Here is an 18,662-nt window from a genome sequence, read left to right as displayed (position 1 = left end):
GAATTTAATGGCTGGATTTAATAGCTGACTGGAGACTACCTCCAAATTGATCATGGAAGACACAGCAGTATCAAATAGCCAAATTTAATCACAGAGAAAAATAAATGGAAAAAAAAATTACAAGTACTTCAGAAACCTGATAAAAATATCAAGATGTTTAAAATACATAAATTGGTGTTTAAGACAGAAGGGGAAAGCAGAAAGTGTATTTGGAAAATATTCTAAATTTAATGGAACCAATAAACCTGTCAAAATCCTAAGCCAGATAAATTAAAAGATAGCCATACCAAAGCATATCCTAATCAAACTGCTGAAAACCAATGAAAAAGAGAAACTCTTAAAAGCAACTTGATGAAAGAAGACTTTTTGTTTTATTTGCACATAGGAGCAAAGATCATCATAACTTTTCATCAGAAAATGTAATTAGAAATCAATGGAATGACAATTTTTTTTTAAATTTTTTTTTTCAATGTTTATTTATTTTTGGGACAGAGAGAGACAGAGCATGAACGGGGGAGGGGCAGAGAGAGAGGGAGACACAGAATCGGAAACAGGCTCCAGGCTCTGAGCCATCAGCCCAGAGCCCGACGCGGGGCTCGAACTCACAGACCGCGAGACCGTGACCTGGCTGAAGTCGGACGCTTAACCGACTGCGCCACCCAGGCGCCCCAATGGAATGACATTTTGAAAGAGCAGTAAAAAACCTGTCAAGCTAAAAATTCTATATCCAGCAAAATTGTCCTTCAAGAATAAAGACAAAGTATTCAGACAACCAGCAGCCAAGAGATTTATTGCCAGCGTATCTGTATGATGATTTTCAGTAGAAAGAAAAGGTCACCAGAAGGAAACCTGGGTCTACATATGGAAACAAAGAACACTGGAAATGGTAAATATGTGGATAAATACAAGATATTTGCCAATTTTTAAATTTCTTAATTGTGCAAAGCAAAACATTTAAAACAAAAATATTACTAATATATAATGAGTTAATAATATATGTAAAGTGTAACATTAAAAAATAGCTAATAAGGGCAATAAGCGACATAGTGAGATTTGAAGGTAGATTTTTGGTGGTCCTACAAAGATAGGTTATATGTTAAGTGTTGGTCCTGCTTTGTCCGAGAAGTCCTGTTTTATGCCTTTCATACTGACATAATTATTGATGAGAACACTCTTTCACTCTCAAAGGAGCCCTAGTTTTTAGAGAATATATTATATGATATCTCTAATGAAGTGAGACAATGTGCCAATAATTATGTCATAAATACTGGTTTAGAGCAATAGGTAAATCTGATGCTTGAGAATCTTCTAGGGAGCCTGTTAAAAATAGAGCTGTCTCCCCTCCCTCAACACTCTCCCCAATCCTAGTAAATCTGGGGCAGGACTTAGGCCTTTAAAAATTTAACATATTATTTGAAACAACTCAAATTTTGAGAATCCTCTATTGTAAAAAAAAAACCCTTTCAATTATTAAACCAATAGCAAACACCAATGTAAACATCTTGTGCAAAAATTAACACACTTTACCGCTACAAGGCTTTCAAGGGATCCTTATGGCCTAAGTTTTTCTTTCTAATATACTGTGTAGCCCAGTACACAGTAAAGATCTTGGAAGGCCTTTTTAACTAAACCACTAACAGGCCTCTCAGTCCTATGGAAGTCATGAAGAAAAAAGTGAGGGCAAGTAATACTGTAGTTCATTTCTTATGCTGATAATTTGAATTACTCTAAGATGTGATTATATCCATATTCAATGAAAATGAAGAATGGAAAGAAGTTGTTCTATGAGACGGGAGAAATTTAAAAAGGAACTGTAAATAAGACAGTCATATTCAGATATATGAACATAGTCACTTTGAAAAACCTAACATAATCACAGACTTAAGAGTATGTTGGTTATGTAAAACAGCATTAACTCTCTTATTTTATTTTATTTTATTTTATTTTATTTTATTTTGTTTTATTTTACTTTACTTTTAAAAATTGTTTAATATATCAAAAGACCTGCTTTAACGACATGCTAGTGCCACCTTAAAATAATCCCAATAACCCATCAGGAACATGCTCAAGTTGACCAGCCAACTCTTATTTCTAAACTTCTGTGTGTTTGCGTGTGTCTTTTAAATTGAAGCCAAGGGGCTCAGGTGATTGCTCCTTCCACATTGTGCATCCTCAGGTTACCCAAGTGGTGTCCATCTGTTCCCAAGAGTGGCCAGGGCACAGAAGCCCTGCAGTGGTGGTGAGGGAAAAACAGACAGCCCCAGATAGCCAACTTTTTCAAGCACACCTCCCTCACCCCTGCTCAAAAGGAGATCCTTATTTCTAACCAGAGTATTCACCTCAAATTTTGGCTCCCACTGACCAGAATGTTTTTCCTACTTTAGGAAAACAAAACAAAACAAATAAACACACATATCCACACACACACACACACACACACACACACACACACACATATATACTTTTTTTTACATTTAAATATAAAAATACTATTCTGCTTTGTGTTATAAATGGAGGACCAAGCAATAAGAACTTTTTCTTCTAAGGTAGGTCAATCCATCCTTCTGCTGAGCTTGTCTTCAGGTGAGGGCATTTAGTCCCGGGTAAGGGAAGCACTGTACCAGGAGGACAGGGGCATTTTCCTGCTTGGTTCTCTCCTAAGTCTCACTTTCAGTAGAAAGCTGGTTATAACTTTATACGAAATGGAACTTCCCACCAAGAGAGGAAATCCTAACCTAATCCCAGAGTAAGTAACCCATCCCCCCACTCCAGAACTCAGCTACCTCAAAGAAAAAGCTCTCCCCCTCCCTTCACAAATACTATGCTCTGTCCAGATAGCTATGCCTATTGGACAAACACACCTGATTAAAAGGAAACAGTGGTTATGTCTCCCCACCCCCTCCTCACTAATGTACTAGACAGCTTCAGTAACAGGGAAAAAAGGGGGGGATGTAAAAAGATTAAGAACTTGACCCTTCTATCCTGGTCAAAAGAAAGCAAGAGATGTTAACTGGGCATGAGGAATAAAAAAAGACCTTGATATTCTGACCTTTGAGTTACAGCTATTAGGACAGTCAAGAGAGGGGCAAACACGGAGGCAGGATGGAGAATTAGGGGTTTGATGGCTGCAAGTCTAGTCCACTAAGTTTTTGTACGGGAAGTGTTCATTGCCAGTTTCAACGAGAAGACACATGCGGATGAGGGCTCCTGTCACCAAAAAGAGGTCACAGTTGGCAGAGGGGAGATGGTCTTCAAATTAACCTTTCTCCTGGCCGACAGTCCACGGAATGTGGATGCTAGCACCTCGGTTTGACACGTTGGCAGAAAAGTCATTAATGTTGGAGGTTTTGTGGAATCCCGTTAGGCGCTGGGCATTATCCAGGCCCCCCTTGGGATCATAGGCTTAGATGTGGTACTGGTGCCACTTGCTCAGTTTCTCGATGGACTCCTCAATGTACTTCAGACCATTCTCCTCTCGCATGGCCTTGGTGCTGAAGTCGGTGTGGCAGCCGGCACCATTGCAATTCCCAGGAATGCACTTAAGATCGAAGGTTGCTATCACTCCGAAGTCTTCACATACATGATGCAAGATGAAACAGGCCATCCAGAGATGATCTCCCACGTCGGTTCCTTCACAGTGTCCTATCTTGAATCCCACTGGGCAGGCATGACCTCAGCATTTGTCCCACCAATCTTGATGCTGGTGTACAAGCAGGCCTGGTAGTGAGCCTCCACAATGTCCCATGCCACAGTAGTGTATGGACCTTGGGGCCCAGGGAAGCTGTTGGAAGCCCAACCAAAAGGGGGCCCACCTGTGCCTATGAAAGTATATTCCTGCTCCATTCCAAACCAGGTGTGCTGATTGCTCACCGTGTCCAATATCTGTTTACAGGTATGCCTTAAATTGGTCTCTGCAGGCTTTCGGTTGTACTTGAAGACTTCACAGAACACCAGCTGTTTGGGGTCCTTGCAGAAAGGGTCCCGGAATATGGCAGCAGGAACAAGATACATGTCAGTGTTGGAGACTTCAAACTGAAAAGTACTAAAGCCATCAAAACTCCACTGAGGCAACTCTTCTATATACTTGGGTTCAGTTTCCAAGGTCCGGGTCTTGGAGCGCAGCCCTTCTCCAGCACCATCAATCCAAATGTACATAGCTTGGACTTTCTTGCCCTGAGGCAGGGACATGTACACCTGCTTGATGCCTTTGTTCATGTGGGGACTCGCAGAGGTGGCCATGGTGGAAGCTGTTCTGGGCTGCGAGCAGGCAGCAGGGCGGGTGGGCTGCGAGAGTGAGGTGTGGCGAGAAGAGGAGGCTGGGTCTACTCTTAGATGCTCCGCTCTTCTCCCATTCTCAGCTCTCTCTTATTTTATTTATTTTTTTTTACTTTTTTAACATTTATTCATTTTTTTGAGAAACAGAATGAGTGGGGGAGGGACAGAGAGAGAGAGAGGGAGACACAGAATCTGAAATAGGCTCCAGGCTCTGAGCTGTCAGCACAGAGCCCAATACAGAGCTTGAACTCACAAACTGTTAGATCATGACCTGAACCAAAGTCAGATGCTCAACCAACTGAGCCACCCAGGTGCCCCATTAACTCTCTTCTTGTAAAGAGATGGGGAAACTGAGGCCTAGTGAGTTTCAATAATTTAAATAACTCATCCAAAAAATAATAATTCTTGGTTCTAGAAAAAAATTATTTTGTTGCCTGGCTCTTATTTCAGTTTTTTTTCAACGTTTATTCATTTATTTTGAGAGAGAGTGACAGCTGAGTGGGGTAGCAACAGAGAGAGAGGGAGAGAGAGAATCCCAAGCAGCCTCCATGCTGCCAGCACAGAGCCTGACCTGGGGCTCTATCTCATGAACCAGGAGATCATGACTTAAGTTGAAATCAAGAGTTGGATGCTTAATCAGCTGAGCTACCCAGGCACCCCTCAGTTTATTTTTAATCCCATATTACCCAGTAAAGTTTGGATTATTTACTCTTAGGATGTACTGTCCAAGTCTGCCCCTTCAATAACTTGGATAATTGAACCTTAAAAGTCTGCGACCATCTGAAAAAAATCATATGAGTATGAAATCTCATTTAGTTACATTATTTCTGAATAGACATCCAGAGGGTCAAAATATGCTTTTATAGTACATGAATAAAATGGATAGGGAAAGCAAAAGTGCCTACTGCTATATAATACATATGATGTACATGAAACCAAGAAGTAAATAGCTCTAACATACATAAAGAAATTTTTAAAATCTTTGGTTTTGCCATAGCTTTCTACAATCTTTAACCATTCACTGTTTAAATTCAGTTTCTAATTTGGGAACATATCTTACTCTTTGAGATTGTTTGTGTTTTTTTGTATTCCATACCCTGCCCCATCACTTTTTCACAGTGTAAATATTTTTGGGAGTTTGTCAGTTTTTTGTTCCAATGCAGCGAAATATCATCAGGACATAGTTTAAAAGTTCTCTTGTTGCAGAAGCACTTTCTCTGAAAAAGGTAAAGAATAAAGTGTATAGAATGAGAAAGTATGAAATTTTCTATGCAATTCAAGATCATCATTCTTTCTTCTAAAGACATCCGAATGGCCTACAGTCTAATGGCCTCTAGGAAAAAATACACACCATAATACTTCCATTATGGATGGATGCTAGTAGCCAAATGACTGAACTTTTGCTTGACCTAATTCAAACGAATTGGTTTTGTGTTCAACATATTAAAGCACAAGGCAATTAATCCCTTTCTTCTTAAGTTACTGGAGGGGGGGATGGGATAAAGAAAAGAAGGAAACTAACAATTTTGTGCTGCTATATTTACTTTATACAAATTATTTTATTTAATCTTAATAATCCTTTGAGGTAAGTGGTACTACCACATTTTACAGATGAGGAAATTGAGGCAGCTCAGAATGGTTATGTAAATCGTTCAACATTCAGTATGAATAAATAGCAAAGTTAAACTTTGAATCCAAATTAATGTGACTCTTAATCATTTCAGTGCACAATCTGGAAATAAGGCCTACTCAATAGTAACTTCAGGAAAATTCAGTAATTTGTCCTTAGAAGTAGCTGTGATATTTTCTAAGTATTTTCTGGGTATTAAAAAAAAAAAACACCTAGTCATAATCACTGCATGGTTTGTGTCAATGGAGCCCAAAATACCTGCTCCTGCAAATCACTTTACCTTCCAGAACTTCCTGAATCTGCCCAAACTTGATCTCTTTTATAGCATTTGCAGTTCCTGACAGATTACTGCTGCCTATGCCCAACCTTCTGGCTGAGTCAGACAATGCCCATTTCATGCTGGGAAGCTCAGGCTGCCTGTAGACATGATACCTATGGTTAGAATTCAGTCTCTAGCAACGTCCCATAGCAAACCAGAGATGTTTGTTAAAAGGAGTGTAATTATTTTTAGAAGATGGAACACATATATAGTCCAAAACCTAGAGGTCCACTTGCTAAAGTTCCATTCAGCAATCCTCTTTGCCATGGACACTTGAAGTATCATTATTGGATCTGCTACATCATGAGCTCTTTGTGGCAGGGAAATTTAAACTGCACCCTGAACTTGCTGTGGAGCCTTCTCTTTTTCTGGTCCCCACTCAACACTAGCAGCCTGTCACTTTGTAAATGGGTCAAGATTACACAAATGTGGTGTATGTAAATGGTCCACACCCTTTTGAAAAGGGAGTAGAGGGAGATTTTTGATGGGTACTTTATTTCTTCCTCAAGGGGACTTGGCCTCCCCTTTAATCAAGGAACTCTGGATCTGTGAATTGAGATAGGTCTGGAAATGGAGTGAGAAGCCATGGCTCACCATTGTGGAGACTTGAGTCAGGTTTATGGCTACCAGACCTAGAGCTTTTTCAGTTACACAGACCAAGTGATATTCTCCTAGTCTGCCCATTTATTTTGCTAGGGACATGATAATCTACCTCCAAAGATCTCCAGGGGCGAAGGTATTCTGATGGCCTGTGGGTCTCTGCTGCCCTTTAAAATAGATGTTTCTACTTGTCTTTGCAATTAAATGCTGCCACAGGATCCTGCTACTCTGAGATCCTATAATGCCCACTGAGATCACGGTACCCATTTTAACAGTAGTGTGCTAGGTTGCATAATGTCTTCCCTTCCTCCCTGCAAAGATGTCCACATCTTAATATCAGAAATCTGTGAATATATTACATTACATAGTAAAATAGACCTTGTAGATATAGTTAAGGATCTTGAGATGGACAGATTATCCTGGATTGTCTGGGTAGGTCCAATGTAATCATAAGGGTCTTTTTAAGACATAGACAGGAGGTCAGAGGAAAGAGATACTACACTGTGTGTTGAATATAAAGAAAGGGACCATGAGCTGTCTCTAGAAGCTGAAAGAGACAAGAAGTATATTTTCTTCTGGAAAAAGGAAGCAGCCCTGCCAACATCCTGGATTTAGCTCTGTGAGACTTATTTCAGACTTCTGACTTCCAGAAATACAGTAGAATAAATTTATGTTGTTTTAAATTACTAAATCTCTGACAATTTGTTACAGCAGCAATGGTAAACTAATACAGATATCACCCTATAAAATAGTGCTTCTCAACCAGGATTAATTTTGTTCCCTCTAGGGAACAATCAGCAATATCTGGAGGCATTTTTGATTGTCATGATTCAGGGGAGGGTAATACTGGCATCTGGATGGTAGAGATCAGTTCATCCTGCAATTCACAGAAAAGTCCCTCAAAACAAAGAATTATCCTCTCCAAAATGTCAATAGTACTAGATTAAAAATTCCTGCCCTGCATCATGCATGACCGTGAAAGGCAAGTAACCACTAAGTTTTTCAAGAATGTAGGTGTTCCCTCACTAATATATTTTTCAATGCCTCACTGAGGGCAATGTCTTTCAGACCTTCTCATGAAGCATAGTTGCACACAATAAATCCAGTCCAATGTTTCTTCTTCTTCTTTTTTTTAATGTTTATTTATTTTTGAGATAGAATGTGAGTGGGTTAGGGGCAGAGAGAGAGGGAGACACAGAATCTGAAGCAGGCTCCAGGCTCCGAGCTATCAGCACAGAACCTGACACAGGGCTCGAACTCATGAGCTGTGAGATCATGACCTGAACTAAAGTCGGATGCTCAACCGACTGAGCCACCCAGGCGCCCCCCAGTCCCACATTACTAAATTTCTAAGTCTTTGGTTTCCTTCCTCCATATCATACTGAAGTAGCATGTCAGCTTCGTTAACTATAGGCTACTGTCATGGAGTCTAACTTTAAGCCAATGAACCACATAATCCTTCAGAACCATCTCCTACTGCACCAGCTAGTCCATTTAAAAACAGAATCTCCTTAATTGCTCCCATGACAAAAAATAAATGCTATCATGTGATGTAATAGATATGTTACCTAACACAATGTGAGTATCATATTGCATGTAACAAGTCAATGTTTTACACCTTAAAGTTATACAATGTTATATGTCAACTATATTTCAATAAAAATATTAAAAGAAAAATTTAATTACCTCCCCAACCCTGAGTCTCCAGCAAATATACCCTTATCAATGAATTCAGCTAGATTTGGGTTTTTATTTCATTTGCTTTGGTCTAACATCCATAGACTCCTTTCCCAATCATTCCTTAGGTTTCAGTCAACATATTTGCAAAGACTTGGAATTCTTTCATGTGTAAGCTATTTCTTCCCGGGTAATTTTTATGTACCCATCCCTCTTGGAACATGATGAGATTTGATCTTAGTTACAGTTATAGGAAGTTTTGACATCCTCCTTCCACATGTTCACCCCAGATAAGGTTATCATAAGATTATCAAGCAGAAGGCTAGTCTAAGATACTGGAAGGAAAGCTACTTCTAATGGGATGGGAGTCTCAAAGTGATCTGGAGGCTCAAGAGTGTCAGTGTCATCAGCATTCAACAACACACGTACCCATCCCAATATTCAGAGTCCCATTCTTGATCAGTTAATGCCCTCCCTTTCATACGACAAATCTGCTGAGACTGAATTCAGTGAGCATTGTAATACAGATTTTCAGCAATATCAACCCTGCAGTTTCCAGAAATAAGATCTTAGTTTAGGGCTATATGGAACCTCTCTGATTCTCAGATAGTGATTTAAGTTGAGAGTTAACAGGTCTGAGCTTGTCATTTTCTCTTTGCTATTTCTCAAGTACACTCAAAAGAACCCATCCCACACCACAATCCTTGCAGTCATCCTCACAGTCAGATTGGCCGCATGCAGTTCCACATGGGCTCCCAAGGCCCATCACAATCAACTACAGGCATTCACTCATGCATTAATTGCATACATATTTATTGAGATTTATAATTTACTAGTTCTTTTTCTGGGAGTTGTTAAAGATTCTAACAACTTACCAGAATGTTTAATGTGTTCAATAAAAATTTTAGAACAGATTATTATTAAGCAGATCTTTCTTCAACCCTTAATAATCTCTTATAATGCATTTGTATTTGTAACATTTATAAAATGTTTTTGTATACAGCCTAATCTTACTTAATCATAGGAAACTTCTTTAGAAACTATCAGGAGTTGGGGTGTCTAGGTGGGTCAGTCGACTAAGCATCTGACTCTTGATTTCAGCTCAGGTGATGATGTTGTGGTTGTGAGATTGAGCCCTGAATGTGGAGCCTGCTTAAGATTCTCTCTCTTTCCCTCTGCCCCTCCCCCTCTAAAAAAAAAACAACAAGGAGAAAAAGAAACTAGCATGAGTTTAGTAAGACTAAATAACACTAAAATAAATATTTCTTGTTTTGATACTAGACATGGTACATAAGTTAAATGATACTGATCTTACAATTCTTTATTTTGGCAAGGTATTTCATAAACTTTCCTATGCCAGCCACATAGGCAACTTAGAGAAATTTGGCTATATAAACTTACAGGTTGGTGGATTTACAAGTCTTTGAAATTCTGCACTCAAGCAGTATTAATTATTTTATCATCATCTACATATATAATTTATATAGGCCTGGAGAGAGATCTTCTAGGATATAACTTAACACTGTCCCATTCATTAGTCACCAGAAGATAGGGGGCTGGAGTCTGGGAGACGTTGCTAATAGAAAATAGAATAAAAATTTTAAAAGACATTTTTAAAGAGAGATCATAGAACAAAACTAACAAAATGAACATCAGCAGTGATAAAATATAAAGCCTTGATTTTACATTCAGATAAGTAAATTGCATTAACACAGTATGAAAGAGCACTTGCCTAATTGTATTTTATATGAAAAACACTTTAATATTTTTTGATCGAAAAATCATTACAATGTAAAATAAAAGCACTCCTAAGTAAGACATCCATTAAACTTGGATTGCATTAATATAAATGTGATAAATTACAGGTTGAAAGGTTTAGGTCCTAGGAACACCTTCCCTTCTAAGTTCAGACAATAATTGAAAAAGTCTATATATTTAAAGTCCTCACTGTTTATAAAAGTAACCAAAAATTTGAGGAGAAACCAGGCAAGGACAAGAAAGGAAACAATAAAAGGTTTAAAAACCATTCAAGAGAAAAATGTCGAAGGGCTTGGAGTATTAGCAGAGAAAAACAAACAAACAAACAAACAAGCAAAAACAGCTGGGAGAATGACAGCAGTGTTCATCCATTTGGATGGACATTAAATGGATAAAGTGTTAGGCTTCTCTAAAGATGCAGATGGTGAGTTTGGGACTGTAGTAAACATCACAAAAATACAGAATTAAGTTTGTCCAAAGATATATTCCACAATAATAATAGTCACTCTTGCAAGTGTTCAAAAGAAGCCAAATTACCATTTGTAACAGATACTATAAAGGGGCATTTGTATTTGTATAATGGGTATAAGATTGGGCTGTGGATATCTATGGCCTCTTGCTTTCTAAGATTCATTATTCTGAGTACATAGAGCACCTGCTAAAAGGAGATTTATAGCAAGAGATGATAGAGAAAGGCAGAACTACTTAACTTATATCTTTGGACCACTTTTTTCATCAAATATATTGACCTTAAGGCTGGAATTGATAGAACAAACATGGTTAGAAGACTTAAATCTGACAGAGGTAAGACAACTGTAAAATAATGCCCAGTCACCTGAAATTAGTTTATGTAATGACATTTTTCTTTTTGTTTCATATAGATGTATCTTCAACTTTTCCAGGAAAATTTTCAACGTTTTATTTATTTTTGGGACAGAGAGAGACAGAGCATGAACCGGGGAGGGTCAGAGAGAGAGGGAGACACAGAATCGGAAACAGGCTCCAGGCTCTGAGCCATCAGCCCAGAGCCCGACGCGGGGCTCGAACTCAGGGACCGCGAGATCGTGACCTGGCTGAAGTCGGACGCTTAACCGACTGCGCCACCCAGGTGCCCCATTCCAGGAAAATTTTCAAAAACACTTGCACATACATGTCAAAATCTAGGAACTTCTGAATTCATACTTAAATCTTTTTATATTGTTAAACTTATGGCCTTCAACGTAAAAAAAAAAAACAAGCAATTAACATAACATTTGGCAAAATCTATAGTAAAGTATATCTCCCAAATATATATAGAATCATGCTATTAAAATAAGCAACAGATTTATAATATCATAAGCCTTGAAAATGAAATAATAGAGAAGCATCCCTTTAAATTATTATCTTTAACCACAGTTTGAGGAAAAGCTTTATTTCTAGCAAAGCAATTTCCTGTACATAAAAACAACACAGAAAAGATCTAAGTTCACCACAACATATTGACCGCTGGGAATTAGGAGAAAAAAAAATTACTCAATTTAATCACTCAGGTTTTGCTTACACTAAATGCTTTAAATCTGTCCCAAACTACTGGTGTTTCTAAGATAAAGCACATAGTTTTCCCTTAGGTTCCTCTGCACAAAATTGTTCCAAGAAAGTTGGATTAAATACAGAAAGAGTATACTCATCCATAAGCTTAACTATTTAAAAGATATCAAATTAAATGCATAATTATATTAATCATATGTAATTATTTTTCATTTCTAATATCCATTTCTATGAGATTATACTTAAGTTTTACATTTTAAGTCATTCAAGTTTGTTAATAACTGTGTGGGGTTGCTAGATAAAGTTGCTGTCATAATTATGATAACAACGGAGCAGGGAAAGCTTTCTGTTTATCCACTAGGCCCCATTCTTACCCCCAAATCCTTCCATGTGGTTAGGTGATCTATTGCAAATTTGTGGGTCAATAGATATGTTCAACGTTGTTAGGTTTTCTCCAATAAAGACATCTCTTCTTGTGTTTTTTTTTTTTAAGTTTATTTTTTTGAGAGAGAGAGAGAGATGTGTGTGCCTACATGAGTAAGGGAGGGGCAGAAAGAGAGTCCTGAGTGGGGTCTACTCTGTCAGTGCAGAGCCTGACACGGAGCTTGAAGCCACAAACCCTAAGATCATGACCGAAGCTGAAATCAAGAGTTGGAAGCTTAACAAACTGAGCCACCCAGACGCCCCTTCTTGTCTGTTTTTTGAGATGTGCATCTCCTGAAGTGGACTAGTGCCAAGACATGATGTGACCTTGACACAATTCTGCCAGAGGAATTTCCTATCCTTTTGGGACTGTGGCCTTGGAGAAACTGACTAAGCAGCTGGAAGGAGCAGAAACTCAGACTTGAGGATGCAGACTGACTCAGATCATTCACCATTAAACCATGATTCCCATTTTATAGCTGAGGAAATTGAGGCGTATATGAGGAAACTGATCATCTATTGTTACATCACATTGGCATGCATAGTCTATTTCCTGAGAACCTCTTTTATGAGTTAAATGTAGTCTGTTAACTAGCCAAGTAAACCTTAGAAGACTTATATCTAGAATATTAACAACCACATAGAATAGCAAGCTACCATTTTTTAAGATTTTACTTTTAAGTAATCTCTACATACAACATGGGGCTTGAACCTACAGCCCTGAGATCAAGAGTCGCTTGCTCTACTGACTCAGCCAGCCAAGCACATCACAGGCTACCATTTGAAAAGAAAATTTGAATAAGTCCATGAAAAATTTAGGATCATTTTTCAGATGTGCTCAAAGTAAACTTTCCAATGTATATTCAAAGATTCCAGCTACAAATATGAGAAATTATCTTTTGCAGACAAGTCATCTGATAACTTGCACTTCTAAAAATAGGAATTTTTTATTTTCTTTTTCATATTAACGATGACTGATGAAAATATTTGCTTCTGCTCCAGAAGCCAAACAATAAGAAACCCCAAATTACCAGACAAGCTGTAAAAATATAGTGAAAACAATGTTCATCATGAATTCATAGTTTTATAATTTAGAAGATGTGATTATTAAATATTAAATGGCACTGATAGTAACATTGATGCTAAACATTCGCCTCTACTGTCAATGTAGAAGAAATTTAAGTAACTCTAACACAACCCTCTGACTCTTGAAATTAAACCTTCCTGTGTGATATTTCTGTCCTACTCAGGATAATTGAATTTTTACCTGCTGCTCTTGGGGGCATTTGTTTGATTGTTTGTTTTTCTTGTGAGCCTATTTTCTTTTTTGTTTTTCTTTTTTTTATTTAAAAACAAAATCTTTTTTTTAACATTTATTCATTTTTGAGAGTGAGAGAGACAGAGCACGAGTAGGGAAGGGGCAGAAAGAGAGGGAGACAGAATCTGAAGCAGGCTCCAGGCTCTGAGCTGTCAACACAGAGCCTGATGCAGGGCTCAAACCTATGGACTGCGAAATCATGACTTGAGCTGAAGTCGGACGCTTAACCGACTGAGCCATGCAGGTGACCTGAGCCTATTTTCTTATGAGAGAATCAAGTCAAGATGCTATAGAAATAATCTGCACTTTCTGTTCCCATGTTCTAATAATGTACCAGCTGGCAAGGTACTAGTCCCCTACTGAAGGCATTAGGAAGTTTCTTGGCTACAAGGTCGCTGTTATCCTGTCCTTGGAACCAGGAGAGATCCAGCTCCCCTGTGTAGTTCATCTGTTATAAATGCATCATCGGGTAGGTACTCCTAGGATTACCCACGGACCAGTGACTGCAATTCCATTCCAGAGGCTACACTTCTCAGTGCGCCAAACTCTTTCCAGGCAGGCATTCAGACTCTCACATCCCAAGGACTCTGCCATAAACCACAGGTTCCTATTTTGCACATATGGTGATTACGGCCTGTGTCCAAGGCTTCTCTGCAGGGTATCCCCAGTGTCTGGTCACCTCAAGAGATTAGCATAATGCTTCTCTAACTACAATGTGCACAAAAATTACCCAGAGATTTTATTAAAATACAGATTCTGATTCAGTAGGTGTCTCCCAGGTAAGGTAGATGCTTCTGGTCTGCAGACCACATGTATAACAAGGAGTTAAGTTAAAGTAATTAGTAGTGATTTATAAAGAGAAAAGTGGAAAGGAGGTCTCTACTTTGTCTCTACCTTCTTCCTAAGTTTCCTTCTGCAACTCTTTAAGTGCCCTGCCTGCCTGTGTCCTTCCACAAGGAGTAAGGTCTCTGGGTCACAAGTCTTGCTCACAGGTGCATGGTGGTCAATATCAAAGCTGAATACCTGAGAACCTTGCCTATGAATTTCCTGTTAACCACCATTCACCCACTTGCCAGATCCCTAATTACAACAGGTTGGGATTCTTTTTTTTGTTTTTCTCCATAACATTTTGATATTATTCTTGGCTTCTTCAACTCCATTCTCCACTGCAGTTCTAGGTACTGACCTCTACAAATTTGCATAACCTGTCCTGATTGTTTGGGCCACATCTTAATATAAAACAGTAAGTTGACTTAGCATGCTGGTGCTGCCGTGGACATTTCAAGTAAGATGATCAACATGGACGCCTCAAGTATTTACCTGCTTGTTTTTTAAAACAAAAAGTGTTACAAAACTAAATAGCTGATAATCAATGCTATTTATCCTCTAAATATTGCTATATCCCAAAGCCTAGAATGTTCTCACATTCTAGAACAAATAGTTTGATTCCTTTCATCAACAAATGTATACTGGAAATATGTGTCAAGTACTCTACAAAGTGATTATGATTTAACAGTCAGCAAGACAGGCATTGCTAGCAATAGCCTTTTTTTTTTTTACATTTATTTATTTTTGAGAAACAGAGTGAGACAAAGCATGAGCAGGGGAGGGGCAGAGAGAGAAGGAGACACACAACCTGAAGCAGGCTGCAGGCTCTGAGCAAGCGGTCAGCTCAGAGCCTGATGCAGCACTTGAACCCACCAACTGTGAGATCATGATGAGCTGAAGTCGGACGCTCAACCGACTGAGCCTTCCAGGTGCCCCAGCTAGCAATAGTCTTAATAGTCAGTATTGATTAGAGAGATTCAGAAATGTATTTTACCAGATTAACAGAATTCACTCAATTATATAATATGCATATAAATAGATTTTGTTAAAGAGCACGTAAAGAAATTGCATAATTCTTTCTGCTTTGGAATGATTTGTAGATTACATTAGTATAAGTGTATTAGTAGAAATAGTAAATTGGTGAATCTGGAGTATATGTGCTGGTCATATGTGGATGAAATAGGTTTTACTTCTGTTTTTGATGCCGTTAAAAATGGAGCACGTCAATGTGAGTGCTGAAGATAATTACAGGGGGGCAGAAAAGGCTGAGCAAGTTTTAACCCTGATGGTCAGCTACAGCAAACTCTCTTTATACGAGTGACACCGCAATGAGTAAAACCACAGGCAAGTAAAATAAATGTCTACCATAATAGCTGGTGAACTTTCCTCTGGTGGAAGGAAATGGGCAAATTTGGGGGACCTGAAAAGGGGCCTTAGGAGAAGGCACAGCGGGTAAACATTGGTGCTGCCGAGGACTTGGGACTTGCAGAGCCTCTTGAGCACCATATGTGCCTGCGATGTGTCCTGTAGGTAAAGTTGTGGAGGCACAAACCAAATATGTCAGAATGGCCTTCCTTGTTCTGTCTTTCTGCTCTGCTATATTACTGAACTCTGCTGCTGAGAGATGGTACATACAGCTCATTCCCTTGGTGGCTTTTCTGAGTTGGTGGGAGTCACAGACAACGGTGCCAGGAGTAGTTTTTTACTGTTCTCCTTGCCTTTGCCTTTGCGGGTCAAGCCATTTGGGGCGGGGCCATAACATGTAAGTCAGAGAATCACTGGTGTATGTCATTGTGAAGCTTACAGTCTAAAACTTATACGATGTCTTTAGACATCCATATTGTAAACACCTGAGTTATTGCTAGGTCTAAAGGATGTCAAAATTACATTATACCTGCACCAGGAATGCAATATGTAAAGCCAACACCAGAAAATATATAAAATGATACTATTCTTTCATACTGCATGATTTGATTTCTAATAATCAAATAATAGGAGACAATAAAAAAATAGGACTAGTAGGTCAAAATGCAAACAAAGCTAAGGAAATGACCATGAGCAATCTTCTACAGGACTTCTCCTGAACATTAAATAACAAGTTATATCAGTTTTCTAAAATTGCCCAATTGATCAAAACCTAAACAAGGGTCACTCAAATGGAACTCTTCTAGGATGACTTTGTAAGAAAAGAAGCCTATTGAACTGAACAATGATGCAGAAATAGCTAATACTTTTTGAATGCTCAGTATGCACCAGTACCTAGCTAACTGTTTTACATGCGCATGACAGGCAATTTTTAGATTCACCATTTTGCATATACAAGGAAGCAGACTTAGAGGCATACGGTTCATGAAGTCACATAACTAGTAAGTGGTGTGGTCAAGATTTTAATCCAACAGGGATTCAGGTGTGGCTACTGAGTTTACACATTTAATCACTAATGTAAGCAGAGTAGATTAACAAATACTTGCAAGTTATATTGGACTGTAGCCTCTGAAGCTTGGCATAGCTGTGGGTCTCTGTGAAATGTCAGTAGACAAAACCACCTTACATACTGAAATCAGAGAACCACTGTTGGGGGAAAATCTGAAAGGCCTAGTAGAAAATATTTCATAGATACAGGCTTCAATACTTCAAAGTACTTGGAGGATTTTCTAATGACCTTAACAACATAGTTCCTTTAGCCATGAGCTTTGCAAAGAGAAACACAGAACGAAACACAATTTATATTTGCTAATGTCGTTTCTTTACTAGAGCCCATTACCTAGACATTATTCTTTCCATATTCTTTAACTACTCATACACACCTGGTTCTGTTTTAAAAATTAGATTAGCTGACACTCATTTATCTTTAACTCTGGTATTTTCAGTGAGAGGTTTTCATTATATTTTTCACAGCACTGCCATTTACCGAAGAAAAAATGCAATAGCATGCAGTCTTAAATCCTGCTACGGTCAGGTCCTTGGTTTAAGAAGGATTAGATTTCCAGAGATTGACATTAATTGACACAATTCTTGATCTACTTACTGATCTAGGTGTTCAATAAAGACTTACTACAAAAAGAAAGGCAGAATCTTCTGAAAAATACAGAAAAACTTGCTATCGCACTTAAACCAAGAGATGATACCTTTGCTTTACAGGCACAAACTGTGGCAGGAAGGATTTAGTAATACAGAGATCCGGAGAACGAGAACAGCTAACTGATAAAAACCAACAGTTTTGAATCTAAAAGTTTTCAGACTGAGTCGAAACCCGCTCTTAGAATGTCTTTCCCCAATCAGACAAGCAGGGGGCTGGACTGCTTCTCTGTAACAGAACCCCTAGGCATCTGTGCCTATGATCTCTTCTCTTCTTGACTTTGAAATCCGCCCTCCAGTCTCAGTTGCCACAAATACAATATTTACCCTAATCCGAATGAACTGAACCAAAATTTTTTTGAGTGTTGAGTAAGCAGGGAGTCTCTCAGGAGAAGATAACTCTCTGTCAAAGAAACACACTACATTCAGGGGAAGAAAAGCATTGCTACAAACACTAATTATAATTAAGAAACTGAAATAGCAATGAAGAAAGGAATGAATGGTGATGATGGATTCCTTAATAAAAGTATCATTATACCCCATGCTCTGGTGCTGCTGTTGTTGTATCATTCCTTCAGAATCTGCTATGTATCTATAAATTTATCTATGGCACTAGACAGTGTGTGCCTTTTGTTGCTGTTATTATTATTGTTATTATTATTTGTTGTTGTTGCTTGCTATTATTCAGCATCTGTTTTACCTTCTTTTGGTAATTTCTTCTTTTGAGAAATTGCCTCTTCTCCTCTTGTTTGTAGCTCAGCGGTAGCTTTATTCAAGGTGTACTGCCCTTCTCTACCCGGAGGTAGAGGAGTAACAAAACTTAGCATGTGGACACTCTCTCTTTAGAACCTGAACTGTGCATAAGAATGAAAACTGCAAATGTGCCCCCATGAGTCTAGAAAGCAGTGATACTTTTTACACTTTGGAGCCATTTTGGGTTTATCATTTTCCATGCCTGGTCGTCCAATCCTTTCATGGTTGCAGTAAGCACTCACATAGCTGTTCAATAAAGTCTATTTTTGCTTAAGTTAGTTATATTTCTTTCTGGCAACTTAAAAAACCCAAATACCTTGCTCACATGTGACTGGAGTTCAGTGTTCTCATTATGCCTCTACAGCTCCCTTTAAACTTACCACCCACCGCTGTTTGTCTCCCCGCTGTCTCCTTCTCCTCGTCCCCAACTTCTTGCCCCTTCATAGCTGATCTGTGTTAGCTCCCTGTCCTGACCT

General features: G+C 38.6%; 1 protein-coding gene and 1 pseudogene across 19 annotated transcripts in view; both read right to left on the bottom strand.

Moving 5' to 3' along the window:
* Positions 1-18,662, bottom strand: part of RALYL (RALY RNA binding protein like) — a 711,896-nt gene that overhangs the window by 339,391 nt on the left and 353,843 nt on the right. The window lies entirely within an intron of this gene.
* Positions 1,012-4,419, bottom strand: LOC125156255 (glutamine synthetase-like; annotated as a pseudogene).

This window comes from Prionailurus viverrinus, chromosome F2, assembly GCF_022837055.1.
Source record: "Prionailurus viverrinus isolate Anna chromosome F2, UM_Priviv_1.0, whole genome shotgun sequence".
In the NCBI taxonomy this organism is placed as follows: Eukaryota; Metazoa; Chordata; class Mammalia; order Carnivora; family Felidae; genus Prionailurus; species Prionailurus viverrinus.
Note: the sequence above shows the minus strand (reverse complement) of the source record. Positions and strands in the feature narration are given on the sequence as shown.